Source organism: Cervus elaphus, chromosome 23 (genome assembly GCF_910594005.1).
Source record: "Cervus elaphus chromosome 23, mCerEla1.1, whole genome shotgun sequence".
In the NCBI taxonomy this organism is placed as follows: domain Eukaryota; kingdom Metazoa; phylum Chordata; class Mammalia; order Artiodactyla; family Cervidae; genus Cervus; species Cervus elaphus.
The window spans coordinates 45548242-45568348 of record NC_057837.1 but is presented as its reverse complement, the minus strand read 5'-3'; positions in this window follow the sequence as shown (position 1 = coordinate 45568348).

Sequence of the window (20107 nt, the reverse complement as noted above, 5' to 3'; positions counted from 1 at the left end):
AATTGCCAATAGTGGCTAGATAGATACTTGTCACACAATTTTCTGTTTAAAGGTTTTGTAACACATTTTGAAATATTTGACTCGATGGTTTGAGGTTGATATGTTTATTTATGACTTTCTAGTCATTCAAATAGATGACATTTTAGGTCATTTGTTGGAATGTGATGTACATTAAAAAAAATCGTGTTGACTTCTTAGAGTTGGTATGAGGAGCATGCTACTGATTTAGCAACACTTTTCCTGGCTGCCTTTTTCAAGTTTTAGACTTTTTTGAGTAAATTTTCTGATATTCTTTAAATACCACACATTTTCCTTCAGACAAGGGTGGGCTGACTGCATTGTGTGACCGGTGGGGCTCTGCTCTGGCTTCAGACCATGTCCCATCTCCACTGCCTGGAGCTGGAGCCCCTTCATCCCAGAGGACAGGACTGATAAGCTGCCCAGTTGTCTCACAAGTTATAAAACGCACTGGTGAAGCTCATGGTTCTTTCCACACCAATGATTCCTTTATTCATCGTCAGACGGCGCAGTTCCCCATGTAGAGCACTATTCCCCGCAGACGCAGGGTCTGTGACCGTGAAGCCCATTTGTTCCATGGCGTTTTCATCACCTTCCTGCCTTAGCCAATTTGACTGAATCATGTGCCTTTTCTCACCAACTTTAATTTCTGCCATTAAAGATTTTTATTTAAGAATAAATCCAGGAAGAAAACTTCACAACCTACCATGACCTACTTTGCGATGTATTTGGGTTGGAACACTTCCCATTCTGCTAATTATTAGGTCAGACAAATTATATAGACTAAGGAATTGGGCAGTTTGCAATTAGCCTCTATATATATTCTGTTCTCCTGATTTTAATATTAAGTAATAAATTAACCTGCATAACTAATTTATACCCATATTTTTCACTCTTACCTCTGTCTATAGTAATACTTATTTTATTTTTGGAGTTTTTAGTAAAAGTTCCTTCCTTCCCCTCTTCCTATTGTTCAATGTCAGGCCTTATGGTATTTATGATAGACCACGAACCACACAAGCAAAGTCACCTGCTTTCTAAGGCTTACTGTCCACAGGGAGGAATCAACAACAACAACAAAAACAGAATAAATAAATAGAACATCGTGTATGTTGTTGTTGTTTAGTTGCTAAGTCTTGTCGGATCCTTCCAGAGATAATTGTTTTGAAGAACAGTAAAGGAGGACAGAAGGGATGATGGAGACTCATTGAGAAAACAAACTCAGAGGAGGGCAGGGAGCAGACGGCACAACGGGCCTGCACTCAGAGCCTGCTGGTCCCGGCCGAGGCACATCCAAGGCTGGCGTGAGTCCAGCTTAGAGAGGACCAAGGAGAGGACTGGGGGAGACGAGGAAGGATAGGCCGCAGGGCAGGACACAGTGGACTTGAACCAGGACTTCAGCTTCCTTCTCAGCAGAAAGGGCGATGTGGGGAGGTTATGAGTAGGGAGCTGACACAGGGGTCACATGCGATCAAGTCTCTCTGGCTGCTACACTGAGAAGGGCCTGCAGGTGTGAGGGGAAAACAGGACCACTTGGGGCCCATTGGAATAACCCAGGAGCGGATGATGCGGGCTCATGTCAGCTGGTACCAAGGAACACTGTAGCAAGAGTAAGGAGTTGGGATATATTGATATTTTTTAAATGGAGTCAACTAAATTTGACATTGGATTGGATGCATGCTGCCACAGAAGGGAAGGAATCAAGGACTGTTTCAAGGGTTTTTCCCTGAGAAAATGGAAGGATGCAGTCACCTCACTGAATGGGAAGAGTAGGTGAGGAGGCAGGAAAGTTGGGGTTTTATCTCAGGGTGTATTGTCACATCGAGTGTCTCTGAAGTCTGGGGAGGCTATAGTGGTCTCTGTCTGAATTGGCTAAATGGATCTGGATTTGATGGAAAAGATCACGAATGGAAATATAAGTTTAGGAATTGCTTCACTGGTGGCTCAGGCGGTAAAGAATCTGCCTACAATGCCAGAAACCTGGGTTTGATCCCTGGGTTGGAAAGATCCCCTGAAGGAAGGCATGGCAACCCACTCCAGTATTCTTGTCTGGAGAATCCTAAGGACTGAGGATCCTGGTGGGCTACAGTCCATGGGTTGCAAAGAGTCGGACATGACCGAGCATGTACACACACACAATGATAGATGTCAACAAAACCTTCAGACTGGATGTATCTACCAGGAAGTGGAGACGGGAAAGGAGAAGCAATCAGGAATCAACTGGAGGGATTCCACGGAAAAAGCTGAAAACAACAAAACTGGAAATGTGCTCTCTTGGAAGTCAAGGGAGGAAAGTATTGACTAAAGAAGTGAATACCAATTATTTCAACTGTTATTGATAAGCTGATAAGATAAAGGCAAAAACTGGCCATTGATTTTCTAAAAGTGAGTCATTGGAGACTTTGACAAAGTTTGTGGTTTTTGGAGTGGGGGATGGGCACCAATCTAATCAGAAAGGTTTAATAAGGACACTTAGAGGCTCCACGAGGGAATATGTCTGCCAAGACAAACAAGTACAGCAGTGAAAGAGGCAGTGCGGATAAGAGAGGATTTTATCCTTGTTGTTCTGGATTTTCTTTTTCTTTCTTTTTTCTTTTTTGTGGTGGAGCTACACAAATTTTTAAAGAAATACATTGTGATTTTAGACTGGAGGGGAGGTCATGACTCAGAATTTTTCAAGATTCAGAAATTTTGTGATCAGTGAAAGACTGAAATGGAGGCACAAGAGAATAGAAAATACATGTGAAATATATTTAATACAGAGTCATGATTATTCACTATTAGACTCCAGGGAAATATCTAACATAAGTTTAAATGTATTTGAACTATTGGAAAGAAAATGATATACAAGTGCATGTAAGTTATTTCATTCTTCCAATGTAACTGTTTTGATTTAAATTTGAAATAAATCACATGAAATATAAGACTGCTTTTCACAGTCTTTAACGAATGGCTCATCTTAAAGCTTTTCTCCACTAACGTGCATTAATTAAAGAGATTGGAGTAGAGTGGAGAGGGGATGGTGAGTGGGTCTGTTGGGACATGTATGAATAAATCTTTATACATAAAGCATTGAAACTTCAGGGCCTCCCACATCAAAGCAGAGTATAAGCTGTGATCTTTACATAATGATACATAAACTACCTTTCACCTCTCCTATTGAAGACACCACCTTTCCCCAAAGAAATTTTATGTTGTAACAAACCTACTCCACACCAAGGCTCTAGGTCTGTGCTCAGCTCTGGCTTCCAACTGTCTGTTAGGAAGTATTAACACAATGGAAACAGAATTTCAGTTTCTCTGCCACTGTGAAACACCACCATAGAGCTGTCAGTGTTGGAAACCAAAATCCACATTTGATCTCATTCATCTGACTTGTTGGATAGAGATGGCAAGATGCTCCCAAGCACCAGGCGCTCTCAGGGGCTGAGCGCCCACCCTCAGGACACAGCAAAAGCTGCAGGTGGGGTGGACAGCACACTCCTGCTCAGCCTCAGCTCTCTGGGCTGCAGCCTCAGCCCCAGGTCAGAGGCAGGTGGGGGCGGGTGCTCCTGGGACATGGGGGCTGCAGCAGCTGGGAGACGGCCTTTGGCTCCCCGGAAAGCTAAGTGGAGTAAGTTGGGTCCCCATTCAAGGACCCCGCTGGTCAGGCCAGCAGACCTGAGGCCACGCTGCCCGGGAAGATGAATGGGAGAAAATGTTCACTTATTATACAAAACTCAGAATTCCCTTATAACTAACATGTCATTTCATAGTCTTTGAAGTAAGTGGCCAAATTTTAATTCTACCGTGTGTGTGTGCACTCGTGTCTGACTCTTTATGACCATATGCACTGTAGCCCATTGGGCTCCTTGGTCCATGGGATGCTCCAGGCAAGAATACCCAAGTGGGTTGCCGTACTCTCCAGAGGATCTTCCCAACCCAGGGATCAAACCTACATCTCCTGCTTCTCCTGCATTGGCAGGTGGATTCTTTACCACTGAGCCATCAGGGAAGCCCATTCTTTCTAAATTGAGCTACATTTCAAGATTTCTCTTTTAAAAAATTAATGATACCACCCATACTTTGTGCAATAACAGTAGAAAAGTGTATTATCAGAAAAGAAAAATGAAGACTTAAAATACATACCGATGTTAGGAGAGTTGAAGTTTCATCTTCATGATGATGAAGGGGCCAGAACTTCATTCTCCCTTTTGACCAATCAGAAAGCAGGCAGTGCCCAGAAGCCCTGTGGTCCTCACCTACGACACCCATCTAGGGCCTGAGAGTTGATGGCTGTCTGCTGGCATCACTCTCGATGCTTGGTGATTAAAAAGCTCGTCATCCCCCCAAATGAACCTGGACTGCACTCCCCACAACCACCAAAGTGCACGGAAGATGCTGCTAATTAACCATCTCACCACTCTTCACTGATTTCCTAGGAGGGCTAGCTGCCTTAATCTCTTCTCTTTATTAAATGATTCAAGAGCCCTTAATTGCGATCTGTCTTCATTATGGCTCTTAAACCCCGTCTTCAAAATGGTTTCACAGCTCTTCTCTGAAATCTCAGGCACATCTCCAAGAACCATCACCTTATTTTACCGTTACGTCCTTAAAGAGATCAGCACCTCTTCTCTCAAAGACAGCCAGACAAGAGTAGGTTGTAATTACAGTTACATGTTTTCTGAGCAAGAGGGGATTCAGTGCTTGCATTACTTGCTGACAGCTTTGTGTGTGTGCTGTATTGGGGCCTTATTTTCAGTCTATTAAGAGGTGTACCCACTTTTAATCAGGCAGACCTGCATAGACTAATGATAACTTTTAGGCAACTGTCTCAAAGTGATATTAAAACCCATTCGATTACCTACCAGGCAATGTTGAACACTAGAAATTTCATAGGATGCAATGTCATTGTGAAATTGTGAAACTGATGTTTCCCTTTTTTCTTCCCTTTTTCAAAGCACAAGATTAAAATAAGCTTAGCTCTAAGGTAGCTTAAATACGAGTTTCCCATTCACCGTGGGAAGCCTTTATGACAGATATCATTGTCCAAGGTACGTATTAAGAGAAATAGTTAATACCGTGAAGGCCTCTGGCTAAACTGTTGTTCTGGGATCATAAAACCTCGCCCATTCACAGAAATAAATTACATTATGTTCCTTTCTCCAGTTTTGTAGCCGAGAATACCATGTTTTGGTAGACAAACAACGAGCCCTCAGCCTGTCCCTATCGGAGGCTTCTGACAGATGTACGAGGACTGTGCTACCGCAGGGGAGAAGGGTGCTGTCCGGATATCTTCTCCTGGGGGGCTATTAGTCCCTGATCCGAGATACGCTTTGGGGGGAGAGCAGAGGAAAATAGGAGGCTGACACAAGAGCCATTTATCAACTACTGCTGTGTGCAGGATAAAAGGAGCCTCTCTCAAGACAGTCTATTATCTGCGGCTTGCTGGCTTCATGCTGTCATATGTTTTTTTCAGTAGTCGATAAACTGCTGAAGGCCGCATTTGGAGAGTAAGTACTGTTGTACATCTAACTTTATATATCGTGCTTTTATTTACAGCAGCATTTGCCCATTTTCTTCAAGAACCTAGTATAGACCAGGAGGTATATTTTTTACTTACCAGATCATTTCATTGATGATTGTTTACCAAATTTATCATTATAATGAATAAACCAGCAAAGCATACATATTTTAAAAATCTCCTCCCTGCCTCCAAGTCTAAACAAGTACACACACACTTTCATTTAGCAAGTGTGTTGCTTCCTTCTCCCGTATGTTGACTCTCATTTCTATTTTAGCCTGTGCCTTCTTCCATCGGTGTTTGCCATCTGAGACCCTATAAACCAGGCATTAATTTCTGTTAAAAACTCTGCTCTCTTCTAGCATGAAACCCCTGCCTGCATAATAGGGAGTTAGTTCCAAAGCTCTATTTTATAAGATCGGGTGGAGGAAGACAGGGCTAGGAATCATTCAGAAGTGTTTGCAGGTAAGGAATTTTCAACAACCTTTGTTCTGGCCAGCCAGGCATTCACCCACTAATTTATTAGGGACAAGATCAATAACCTGAACTAGATTGCTGTGCTTAACTCGAATCGAATTTATGCCATGTTTACAGCTGTTTTCTCTGATATCATCCTTGGAGGAGATGAGCTGTTAATCTAATGTGTTTTTGCCACCATTTTGCATGTGCTGATTGCTTCAATGACTTCCTAGAGATTCTTTATAGTAAGACCAAACTCATAGCCAGAAATCAATCAGAGCAGCGCTTTATTTCTCTCTAAGGAATATAGAAAACTTATCAGAAACAAAATAGTGGCTCTTAACTGTGGTTAGCCTTGGGCAGTGTATGTCCAACAGGCTCAAGCAAGGGCCAGTAAAGAGTATTACTTATGGGGGCAACACCGCAGAGTGTGTTATTGTTCGGTCCTGGGCCACCCTGCCCACGGAGCTGCTAGGACACTGCCTGTGACTGCATCACAGGTTCTCCACATCCGGAGCCCTGACACGGCTTGCCTGGTTCTCTCCAAGACTCCAGTGAAGGTGTCAGACAGGACACGGTTCTCAACTGGATCTCAAGGATGGAAGGGCCCCCTTTCAAGTCGACTCAGTCATTTTGGCAAAACTCGTGGCCTTAAGACAACAGGACTCATGGCTGCTTGCTTCTGCAAAGCCAGAATAGAGAGCAAGGATCTAGAATAAGGCTGCTGGCAACACAGACCCTACAGAAGATGACGTTGTCCTGACAATGCCAGCGCATCACCATTGCCACTGGAGTCTTTGAGTTGAAAGTGAGTTCCAGGTTGCTTCCAAGGGATGGAGACGATAAGAGGGTGTAAACCCCAAGAAGGGATTGTGGACACCACTGTGAAGTCCGTCTAACGCCATCCACCTTCCGCCTCCAGTGACTTACCTCCTCCCCTGTCAAATGCAGTCGCTCTCCTACCCAAATCCTCAGAAATTTCATCCCATTGTGGCATCACCTCAGAATCCAAAATCTTATCATCTAGATCAGGCCCCAGTGCAGATGAGGCTCCTGGATGGGATAGGCTAAGAAACACTCCTGGGCACACTCCTCTCCTGTGAACATGTGAAATAGAGACAAGTTGTTTGCCCATCTCACCCCATGTGCAGTGGTGGGACAGGCGGACAGGAGCAGATGTAGACGTGTCAGGTCATAAAGAAGGAACATGGGAAGTAAAAGGCAGTTGTTGATCCACAGCAGTTTTAGAATTCAGCAGGGAGGTCCTTGATTCGGCTCCATGACTTGGGGTTAATTCCTCGGGACTCTGGATTCTTTATTCTGGAACAGTCTCCTCCCTCTGAGTCATCAGCTGCTCACACACTTCCCCAATGTTTTCACTGTGTTGGCAGTACAATTGTGAGGACAAAACTACCATCACTTAGAAATAATTTTGTTAAGTAACCAAATAAAACTAGAATAAATTATTTTTTCAATATTCTACATTTGAGGTTATCTGTGAGTAGGATATATCAAAGAAGTTATATTCTGCAAAATTGAAGACAAATAATAAAAGCCATAATTATAAACAATTCAATTTTTTAGAAATTTTATATGCATGGAAATATTCCCTCAAATCATAACTTAAGCTTTCAGACAATTTAAAATCATAATCTCCAAAATATTAGTTGTCAATCATGGACATTTAGTAGTAAAAATGTGCATTTAACTGGTTTTCTTAATAAAATATTTTGTATTCACAACTCTTAAAAAGATATTATGCCTATATTTACAAAGTGATATGGAGAATGAAAGAGTTATTTTTATTCAGAAGAATCTAGCAAGCTGTGTTAAAGGAGAAGGAGTTTTCTCCTCAACAACACAGCTAGAGAACAGATATTTCCTCAAAAGGAAAGTGGGTGCTTTTACCAAAAGAAGGAAAACAGAGCAGACAGGCCAATCATGACCAAGGTACTTTCATAGATTGTCTGGCAGAACAAGGTCTGGGGTTATCAGACTCTTGAAAAGATGTGGAGAAAACACAGTCTTGACACAAGCATGGACAGGGCAGTGCTGTCCTCCGGGACCACCCAAACCCTAGCCAGGACAGCCAGGGGAGGAGACCTGAAATGTCCGGAGCACAGGCAATGAGTCCATTCCCCGGGAAATTTTATGGGAGTCTGGGTCAGGCCAGACCTGTGTCCAGGAGTCTGGAGTCTGAATCTGGGTGTCAGAGGAACCACTGCTGACAGTCTCAGAGAAGATGGACAAGCACGTCCAATGTCACAGTCCCAAAGGCTTTCTAAGGCTGGGCCTGTTTGCCTGGCCGCTGCCTCTCCCCTGGACATGAGCGGGCGCTGACTGATCCCTAGACATGGACTTCTAAGGATCTAGACATCTAGGGATCTAGACGTCTGGGGACGTCTAGGGATCCTGTGGATGTCTCCCTCCCACATCAGTGTGATCACACCATTGCAAAGTCTGGAAAGTATTAGTTTAGTAAGTCCCCAGATAGCTGTCCAGGTCCTCTATGCATAGATAGGAGCTCAGAAATTATGATAAATTGAATTATTGAATTTGTTACATATTGCTTCTGTTTTATATTTTGGTTTTTTGGCCCCTGCACCCTCTGCATTGGAAGGTGAGATCTTAACCAGGAAAGTCCTGGGAAATTATAATTTTGTGTCCATGCATATAGTAAACAACTCTATATATTTAGGCTTCATTATTGTTTAGAAAAGTTTTATAATTGTTAATGTAGTCTTCAGTGTGTTTTTAAATTTGTTACTAAAAAAGTTTTATTTTTATATAACTATTGCAAACAGTAGATTTTATTAAAATTGTTTAGTTTAATCATTACAGCTATTGCAAACAGGTTTAAACGTTACTTCCTTAATACTTAAGCTTTAGGAATTCACATAAAATTAATGATTTTGTTCAATGAGCGCAGTTGTTATCTGTGTAGTAACCGCTGTCCTGTGATCAGGGCCTGCTTCTCCACCTTGTCACATGCTCTTCTCACCCTTTTCTCTTATTTCACTCACCCTTAATCAGGCTGTAGTGAAATAATTCAAAACATGGAAAGAGGAAAATTAAGCTTCTAAACAGAGGAGTCACTCTGTAGATACTTTGCTTCTTTAAAAGAATTATTTACATAAAACACTGTAATAAAATGTGTTTAATGCCATTTAAGAGTTGAGACAGCTAAGCAACCTCGGAATAGCTCATCCCTTATAACCAACAAAAAGTGTTGTTTCGGTTTTGTCTTCCAAGATCCCCTGCGGATGTGAGGTTTGCTTTGCTGTAGCTGCCTTGCAATGTTAATCTATTGGAATCACCTCTCATTCTCCTGAAAGTCATACAGATGAAGTATTCCCAAATGTTGACAGTGAACCTGAAGACTCCAGATTTTGGAGAGAGAATTTCTGGATCGACTGCCAGCGCCATTGCCAACTAATTAGTGCTGCTGCCTTTCAACCAATTGGGGAGGAAGAAGAGCTCTGAGGGTGCTGGTAGGTGATCCAGGGTCTTTCCACCCAGTGAGGGCACAAATCTAAACTGTCTTCCCTCTTGGTTCTGCCACACTGCAAAGTCTGAAGCTTTGCTTTAGCTATTATTTATGTTTCTTCCAAAGACATAAACAGTAGGAAGCTCCGTTCTCCTTGATTGAGAGTACTGATTGACGTTTAGTTACTATTTCCAATGTACAAAATTCTCTCATCTTTAAATTATGTATGTGTGTGTGTTTACACAATTTTCAGGTGACAAGTATAGAAAAATGAAAGTCAGAGGGCTTGGGTAGCTTACCTAGGGTAAGGTAAATGTGTTCTGTGCTAAGTCACTTCAGTTGTGTCCGACTCTGTAACCCCAAGGACTGTAGCCCACCAGGATCCTCTGTCCGTGGGATTCTCCAGGCAGGAATAGTGGAGTGGGTTGCCATTTCTTTCTCCAGGGGATCTTCCTGTCTCCCAGGGATCAAACCCTCATTTCCTGCATTGCAGGTGGATTCTTTACCACTAGTACCACAAGGTAAAGTGCTGGAAAGTGACAAAAGCAGAATCAATCATCTTCTAAATGCCTTACTTTTATACTACATATAATTTCATAGATTTATTGTCAAGTTGGATTTTCACTGTGATCCTCTCAATAACTGAAGTGGAAAACTAAAGGTCTGTTTATATGAAAAGTACTTGTTTGCCACCTAGTTGAACCCTCCCAAATAATAGATGAAACCAGATGCTGGAAGGTACAATGTTGTGCGTGGGTGCGTGTCTTTCTTACTCATGGTATAGTGCAAATCCTCCTTTAATTTTTTTAAGAAAACAGGCCATTTCTAGCATGCTGTTATTTATGCTTTTAAAATTTCATAGTAGCACAGAAAAGTTTGCCAACATACTGATATTATCTGGAGGATTAGTCTGACGTTCAAAGCAGGCTCTATTGCATTTTCCGATTGCTGAAAACCCACACTGCTTTCCTAAGCCTGTTTCTTTCAGCGTGTATGGTAGCAGAGACCAGCAACACAGGGTGCCAGGTAATTTAGGGAACTAGCAAACCATGAATTTTCAGCTTGAGCTCCTTTGTGCAGTTGGCTCCATCCTTACACAGCTCAAACTCATCTTACTAAAACAAACATTTTAGGTCATTGAATCCAAGGGAAAAAATCGATTTAAAAAAAATTCCAACTGGCTCAAAAGCTAGTAAGTTTCTCCTTTTGTGTTCAGGCTGTAATTTAGAATATGCTGTCTAATTACGTACTGTCCCCGCCAAAGCCACTCAAGGGAACAATGACACAGTATAAATACAACAGTGATCTGGAGACGCTTTGGCCAAGGGAAAGCATCATTATGAGAGGCTCAAGAAAGAGCTGGGTCTGCACACCTGTGTCGACGCCTTTGCCAAGCAGAAGCATGATCCAAGTGCAGAACTGAAAGGTGCCACCATGGATTACAAGTCTTCTCTCCAAAGCCACCCATTGGAATACAATACACTGAACACAATGAAATTATTGATTCTCTTTGTTAAGTAAAGAACCATGATCTAATTATCAACAAAGTCGCTAAAAAAATTCTGAGAACATTTTTATCATAAAAAAAATTGAGCTTCACAAAAATGCCCTTCTTTTTCACATGGGCAATGTTCAGAAATTCGGGGGAGAACAGTATTTTTATCAAAGGGCAAATGAAGAGTTATACGGCCTGGAAGCTTCATGCCATCTGTAATTAATGGAAGATCACTTATTTTATCTATTTATTTACTAGAGCTTATGAGACACGGCCTCTTTTTTTTTTCTTTTTCTGGCACACTGGGTCTTCAGTGAGGTGCGTGAACTTCTTTAGTTGCGGTGCACAGGCTTGGTTGTCCTGAAGTATGTGGAATTCTTAGTTCTCTAGCCAGGGATTGAACCTGCATCCCCTGCCTTGGAAGGTAGATTTTTTTTACCACTGGACCACCAGAGAAGCTCCAGAAGATCCAGGTTCGATGCATGAGACAGGGTGCTCGGGGCTGGTGCACTGGGATGACCCAGGGGTGAGATGGGGAGGGAGGTGGGGGTGGGGTTCAGGATGGGGAACACATGTACACCTGTGGTGGATTCATGTCAGTGTATGGCAAAACCACTATGATATTGTAAAGTAATTAGCCTCCAATTAAAATGAATAAATTTATATTAAAAAATAAAAGAACAAAACAAAAAGAAAATGTGGAATATTATTCATCCATTAAAATAAATGAATTACTGATACATGCTACAGCATGGATGAACCCTGCAAACGTTAACTGAAAGAAGCCAAACATGAAAGACCACATATTGTGTGAGTCCACGTGTAAGAACTGTCCAGAATAGGCATATCTTTAGAGACAGAAAACAGACGAGTGGTTACTTGGGGCTGGGAGAAGGGAATGGAGTTAATGGGTATGAGGTTTCTTTTTGGGATGATGAAATGTGCAGAACTCAGATATGGTGATGGATGCACAATGTTGTGCATGTGCAAAAAACACTGAATTGTATACTTTAAAAAACATGAACTTTATGCGTATGTGAACTGTATCTCAATAAAGCTGTTTTTTTTTTTAAAAAAGACACATTAGCATTATGGCATATTTCTATGTCATTATTTACTCTCAAATCACTTTAGGTTTGTAGAAAGTTCAAATAATGGCACAGAGAAATCTTTACCCAGATCCCACAACTATTAGCATTTTTACCCAGCACATTGGCTTTTTCATTTCTCTTCCTACAGATGTATAGTATTTTCTGTGAATCATAGAAAGTAAGTTGTAGACTTACTTTTACAGTAAGCTACTTTTTAAAAAAATTTTTAATTGAAGGATGATTGCTTTACAGAAGTCTGTTGTTTTCTGTCAAACAAGAATTAGCCTTAGTACACCTATGTCCTCTCCTTCCCATTTCCCTCCCCATCCCACACCTCTAGATTGTCACAGAGCCCCTGTTTGAGTTCTCTGATTGACAGAGCAAATTCCCATTGGCTATCTATTTTACATATGGTAATGTAAGTCTACATATTACTCTCTCCATACATTTCACCCTCTCCTCCCCTCTTCCCATGTCCATATGTTTGTTCTCTATGTCTGTTTCTCCATTGCTGCCCTGCAAATAAATTCATCAGTACCTTACTTTTGGAGTAAGCATATCCACACAATAATCTAAATCAGGAAGTTAACATAACACTATCATCTAATCTACAGACCTTAGCTACATTTTGGCAACTGCCCCAGTAGTTTTCTTCATAGGAAAAAAAGTTCTAGCAGTCTGTCCAAGACCACACGCCCCACTCAGAGTTCACATCTCACCCACTGCCTTTGACCCAGAACAGCTTGTCTTCTCCTGGTGTGAATGCTGGGAGGTAATACTTAACCCTTTTAGAGAATAACTCCCCACTGGACGAGCCTGGGATGGGCAGTATCCTTCTTGCTAAGATCTATGGAACGGAAGGGGTGGGAGCAACTTCAGAACAGAGGGATCTGATCCGCAGGACCCCAGCCATGTGGTCAAGGTCAGCATCAATGGGAATGGTTGTGAGCACTGTCTGATGCAATGTGATGGAAACAATGGTTCGCCTCTCTTATCTTCCCTTCAAATCCCACAGCCCCAGTCTAATCATTAGATAATATGAGTCAAGTCCCGACAGGGTACCTTCTGCAAAGCACTTCAGCATTCCTCAGTGTTTTCAAGGTCACAGTCAAGAAGAGCCTAATGGGTTGCCAAATAAGTGCACTGTGACATCATGTATGAGATCCTGGGATTGAAATCAGACTTTGCTGTTCCGTCCACTCAGTCGTGTCCAACTCTCTGAGACTCCATACACTGCAGCACACCACCCTTCCCTGTCCTTCACCGTCTTCCAGAACTTGCTCAAACTCATGTCCATTGAGTTGGTGATGCCATCCAACCATCTCATCCTCTGTGGTCCCCTTCTCCTCCCTTCAGTCTTTCCCAGTATCAGGGTCTTTTCCAATGAGTCAATTTTTCACATCAGGTGGCCAAAGTATTGGAGCTTCAGTTTCAGCATCAGTCCTTCCAACAAATATTCAGGGTTGATTTCCTTTAGGATTGACTGGTTTGATCGCCCATGCTCTTCTCCAGGGGACTCTTCCCAACCCAGGGATCTAATGCAGGTCTCCTGCATTGCAGACAGATTCTTTACCATCTGAACCACCAGGGAAGCCCAAAGTGTACATTAAGGGAATCCAAATAAAATATGGAATTTAGTTTATAATAATATCCAATGCTATTTCATTAATTGTGACAAGTGTACCATTCTAAGGTAAGATGCTAATCACAAGGAAAAATGAATATGGGTTATGGGGTAATTCTGCACTATCATTGGAATTGTCTATAAATCTAAAGCAATTCTAAAAGGAAAGCATATTTAAAATCTACATCTCAAAACTCATAGGGCAGTAGGTGGTAAATAAAAAAAGTTTTTAAATGAATAACTTAATGACTTTACAAAACACAGTCAAGTTTCAATACAAAAGAGTAAGGAAAGAGAGCCTGTGTTATGGGAGGTCAAAGTTATCATGCGATAAAGAGGATTAGTCCCTTTGCTGAGTCTCAAAGGCGTAATTGGAGGAGAAATACCAAGCAGTGGCTTCCAGATGCCAACATTTTGTTCCGGACAAACAGAAACCCTGGAATAAAAATGTCACATCATCTTTGATCAGCAGAGTAAATGGGATACTTTGTCAGACATTTATTTATCTCTGAACTAACTTGGTAACTGATCATAGTACTATCAGAAATCAAATAATTAAGACAGACCACTTATGTTCTTGCTGTGTTGGGAAAAGATGTAAAAAAGCAACAACAGATTTCAGGTGAAGTTGCCTTTTCTGTCATTTCAAGCAATGACCCCTGCCCTGTTTCCACATCTCCTTTTTCTGATCACTGTTACCCCCCACCCTGTAAACTGCACAGTCTCCCTACAATCCTTGCCCACACAAACTACTGGTCTTCATTGCATTTATGTGCAACTGCTCCCATTAAATCAGCTTTGTATATTATAACTTTACACTCCATCTGCCCGCAAGCCTCTCTTGTATTCTCTGATTATTCAGGAAACATACCCAAAGAATCCTTATTGACCTAAGCTACTCTCAATCATGGCAAATGATACATTTATCTACTTAATATTTTGGTGCTTTATTCAATTTTGTTGTTTAACTTATCCCAGTGATGCCTTCCTTTTTAATTGCAGCTCCTTAGTCAATGGCAACTTCTTGTATACTGCCATGCACATAGCCCATATCCATCTTGCTAAATGAACATGAACTGATGAAGAAAAGACAAACATTTTCAGATTACATATTTTCATTCCTTGAGATGTAAAAATCTGGTCAAAATTGGAAGGGAGGAAGTAAAACTGTCATTATTTACAGATGACAAGATATTTCATATAGAAAACCCTAAAGTCTCCACACAGAAACAGTTGATTAACATCCAGAAATTCCAGATTCAGCTTCACATTTATGTAATTCCTTTTATAAAGTCATCCTCCATGAGTTTGATGGAGTCTCTGACAGTCAGGTCAATAGTCTCAAATCATTAAGTCCAGAAACTGTAATAATCAGTTTGCTTGGGGACCAACTATTTAGGTTTACCCAAAATGCCTCATTGCTGTGGGGGAGGGAACCCTACTGTTTTCAAGGCCAAGTGTGATCATGTCTGGACACTTGTCCCCAGACACTGGAGCAGCCTTGCTGTGACCTGATGGGATTTTTTAAAAAATGTTTTTGCTGTGCTATGCCACTTGTGGGATCTTGCATCCCATATAAGTGATCAAACCCTGGCCTTCTGCTGGGAGCACCAAGTCTTAACCACTGGACTACCAGGGAAGTCCTGGGACCTGATGGAACCCTAACCACATCGTGTACTATGCGCTTCATCTTCACGTTCCCACCCCACAGCCTTGGGATGTCACCGTGCATAAGTAACAAACACATGACATCTTGTCCCCTGGTTAAACTAACTTTCCCTCTTAATTTATTTTTCTTCACATCCTGCTTACTCATTACTCATATTCAATTATAAGTCAGGTTTATTCTGGAGTTTAATTACTCCTCTGGCTGAAGATGATAAATTAATTTGCCTTTTAACTCTTTAGCACCTCTCAAAGTCTATGAATTTGGTGACATTTTATTTTCTGTGGTGGAGGGCTGGTGTTTTACATGAATTATAGCAATGAGTGAGTGACTGTGAGGAATATTGTAGGTTACAACTGTAGAAGGTCAGGGTTTCTCTTCTATATAAAGCTTTTCTGCCATGATGTAGCACAGGCTCACGCAAATTCAAACATACCTTATTGCAAGCCACAGAATTATTGAAAGGCTCTATCTTTTGATTATTTTTCATATTGTCATTTATTTTCTCAGGAAGACATATGTTCTGTATATAAAGCATTTATAGACAAAGCCCAAGATTCACAAGCTCCTGTACTGTTTAGTCTCTGAAACACTGATAAAAATTTGGTCATGTGATTTAAGCTTATGCTTTACCTTCTTATCACCATTCCATCTTTCAAGCCATGTCAATTATTACTTTCAGTATTTTAAATGATCTTATAGAAGATGGAAATACAAATACTGCATCTAGCATTTTTAAAAATTAAGACTTTTATTTTTTATAGAAGTTTCAGTTTTACAGAAAGATTAGAAGTACAGACAAATCCCTATTACCATTCCCCACAATGTCCCTTATTATTAACATCTTGCAATGGTGTGGTACATTTGTTTTGACTGCTCAACAAATATTGATACATTAGGGAACTGCAAATCAAACCAACATTGAGATACCATGACATACCTATTAGAATGGCCAAAATCCAGGAGACTGATGTCATCAAATGCTGGTGAGGACGTAGAGCAAAAGGAACTCTGATTCATTGCAGATGGGATGCAGAATGATGCAGCTACACGTGTTTGACATATAATACATTAATATTTTTCATCTGTGTTTTATTATATAGTCTCCTCCCCATTTGTAGTGATCAACAATGGAAGAACAGATGCAATTTTAACATGAAACCTTTTGAATATTTTACTCAAATGGATTTAAGAAGAAAATGCTGAGCCATGAACACACAAAATTTAAACAGAACTGAAAAAAAAATTTGTTTTGGAGATTGTATAGTTTGCAATAATTCAATAATGAATAGAGATAGAGGCTTATAAATTATAAGCAAAATAATTGAACACGTCAAACTGGTTTCAGATATTTGCATTGGTGTGCTCACCTGATTCTGGAAGTTTCTTATAAGACAAAATCTAGTTCTGTGGTTCACTTAATTAATGTTTATGAAGGAAATGGCAACCCACTCCTGTATTCTTGCCTGGAGAATTCCATGGACAGGAGATCCTGTGGGCTACAGTCCATGGGGTTGCAAAGAGTCGGACACGCTGAAGCAACTTAGCATATTTCTTCCTCCCTTTTTACCTACCTTCCTTCATTTATTATTTCAGTAAATTAATCTTTATATGATATCTCTGTGTTGGAACAGTTTCTAGAAATGTAAATTTAATTTGGTAAACATTTGGATGCAGTGATCACTAAGTATCCTCCAGCCTCCATATCCATAGCATGTCAAAACAGGACCCACCAATTGATTTATTTGTTTTTTTCTTTGTTTCTGATGCATGCCAAATGTGTAGGTTGGAGGGATGAAGTGGATCGAATACTCCTCTCAGGTCATCCAAACAAATTGGAAACCTGCTTGGGTGTGGATAACATGATTTTTCCAATTGGCAGTTGTTTGAAGACAAATTACAGTCTTAATGGTTTCTCACAGCCCCAGCATGGGAAACATCTATGTTTCCAAGGAATTGAAAAAGTCTTCCTATGAAAAGAAATCTCACCTGTGACATATTTTATCATTCTAGGATACATTCATTGTAGTAATGAAATATGTATTTTAATCACCCATTTTATATGTCTCCTCCTTCTATATAGGATGTATATTAATATGTAATCTAGAAACTCTTTATAATTTCAATTAGGAATTTATTTCCCAATATGTTTATATGCCCAATGGGAGTACTTGAAAATATTTATTTCTCTTGCAAGAATATTACTTCCTTAAATTTCATTGATGCATCAGAAATCTACTGATACTTTACAACTCACACCCATAATACTTTGGTGTTATGGGTAAAATTATAAACTTTGAAGATGTGACTAGAGGAATCTATAAAATCTGAGTTGAAACACCACCTCTAGTACTGATAAACGCACCTTAGGAAGAAGCACCAACTTCCTCTCCTTATGTCTCGGGATTCTAGCAAATTAGCATCTGTAATGAACTGTAGGTACTTTTAATGAGCACAGGGAAGAGCATTTGGCTGTTTATCATTTTCCTCTACCAATGTGACATCTTTGCTGATTACTTATATTATGGCTAATTTGCAGCTTATCATCAGTCCTAGTTTCTTAATAAACGTCTCATTAAGTGACGGGAGCTGTCACTTTGCCTCCAAGTTCCCTCTTCCAATAGAATCTGCAAACGTTTTGGGAAAAAAAAAAAAAAAAGGCAGCCCACAGCCGGACGTCAGATGTGTCATTTGCCATCATGTTCCAAAGCTTCAGAGGGGTTGTGTTAAATAAATGCCCTTCACAACTCATTATTGCCAACTGGACATGCGTAATTAGTCACCATACAGTGGTGTTGTTTCTACATTTTAGGCCTTGGATACATGACTTTCCAGGCAAATTAATAAAGTGTGAAGGTGTCTAAAGTGAGAGAGGCATTCTTTTTTTGGAGGGATGCTCAAGTGGAGGATGGTGACCATGATGACTTAAGTGCTGTTTTCATAAACTGAGTTGATCAAAGCATTGAAAGGCACCCAGAAAACATGACCACAGAGGTAAACCCTCAAACAAAGCTGTGAACTTTCTGGGCAAACTATTTGCAGAATCTTAAGACTAGTGAGCAAGAAGAAAGAACTCAGGGCTCTGCACTGGAGTGAAACTGAAAAGGTTAATAAGCCCCTTCCTCTCTTTTAAATCATCAACATGAATGGCAGGTGAGGAACTAAATCATCAACATCAATGGCAGGGGAGAAGTGACCTGGTGTCTTCAAAACACTTGCCTCTGAAGAGCGTGCATCAAATTGCAAAATGAGGTTCTCATAGATGTGATTTTGCCGTAAAGATGCTGTGATAAGCATCACCAATCTGCATGTTAACTTCTGAGATAGAATCCTTGGAAACCAAGTTTTAAATGTAGTAATAAAAATAATCATTGTATTTTAAGCCCAGTTGTCTGGACCCAAATTATTGTCATAGCATGGGAAAAGGTACTCACCTCTGTTTATAGGAGGCAGAGATGCCCCTTCTCCACGAAAAATCAGGTTGGAAACAGTCATTTGGCCATATTATTATTAAGTGGAAAATATTCCTTGACTTTTAAATGACATTTAGCAAGTGTTTCAATTGCTTCGAAGGTAATTTATTTCTCAGGATACATAATCTCTCTAAATAATTCTTTCTACTTGAGTATAAAATACACTTGAAGAGCAGTATATATCATAAGTAGGCAGCATGATAAATATTTACAAAATGAACACACCAGCATAACCATGCCCTGGATGGAGTGTGGAGCAGACCAGTATTCTAGAAGAAATCCTTGTGTTTCCAGCTAGACCCCAACTCCACCAAGAATCACCAGTCAAATTTCTAGCTTTATAAATCATAGTACATGCTTCAATCATTTTGTAAATGGAAATCTACAGTATTCCTTTTTTAAGATAGTTGACTTTTCCAATATTTTGCTTGTTAGTTTCAAGGAAGATTTTGTGATCAAGGAATTTTTTTACCATCTTTCTAAATTCCATATATATGTGTTAGTATGTTGTAATGTTCTTTATCTTTCTGGCTTACTTCACTCTCGACAACCCTATATGCAAAACAGAAAAAGAGACACAGAAGTACAGAACAGACTTTTGAACTCTGTGGGAGAATATGAGGGTGGGATATTTCAAAAGAACAGCATGTATACTATCTATGGTGAAACAGATCACCAGCCCAGGTGGGATGCATGAGACAAGTGCTCGGGCCTGGTGCACTGGGAAGACCCAGAGGAATCGGGTGGAGAGGGAGGTGGGAGGGGGGATCGGGATGGGGAATACGTGTAAATCTATTGCTGGTTCGTGTCAATGTATGACAAAACCCACTGAAAAAATAAATAAATAAATAAATTTTTTTTAAAAATAAATAAATAAATAAGTAAAAACATGCAAAAACAAACAAAAAAAAAAGGAATTTTTTTGATTCTCAATACTAACTAGTATTCAATAGCGTGATTATACCATGACTCATGTATCCATTCTACTGTTGATGGGCATTTAGGTGCTTTACAGCTTGGAGCTATGTCATGCAGTGATGTCACAAGCATTCTTACATCTGTCTTTGATTGGCTGGGATATTGGGTACATAAGTTAAGTTTTATTAGATACTGTCAAACAGATTTCCAAACTGCTTAGTCAAAATTCTACTGACCTCAACAAAGTAGGAGGGCTGTTTGTTCCAGATGCTTACTAATCCTTTGTTTTATTCCTTCAGTCTTTCTGGTAGGTGTGCAGAGATTTCTTATCATGGTTACAATTTGCATTTCTCTGATGACTGATGAAATTGAA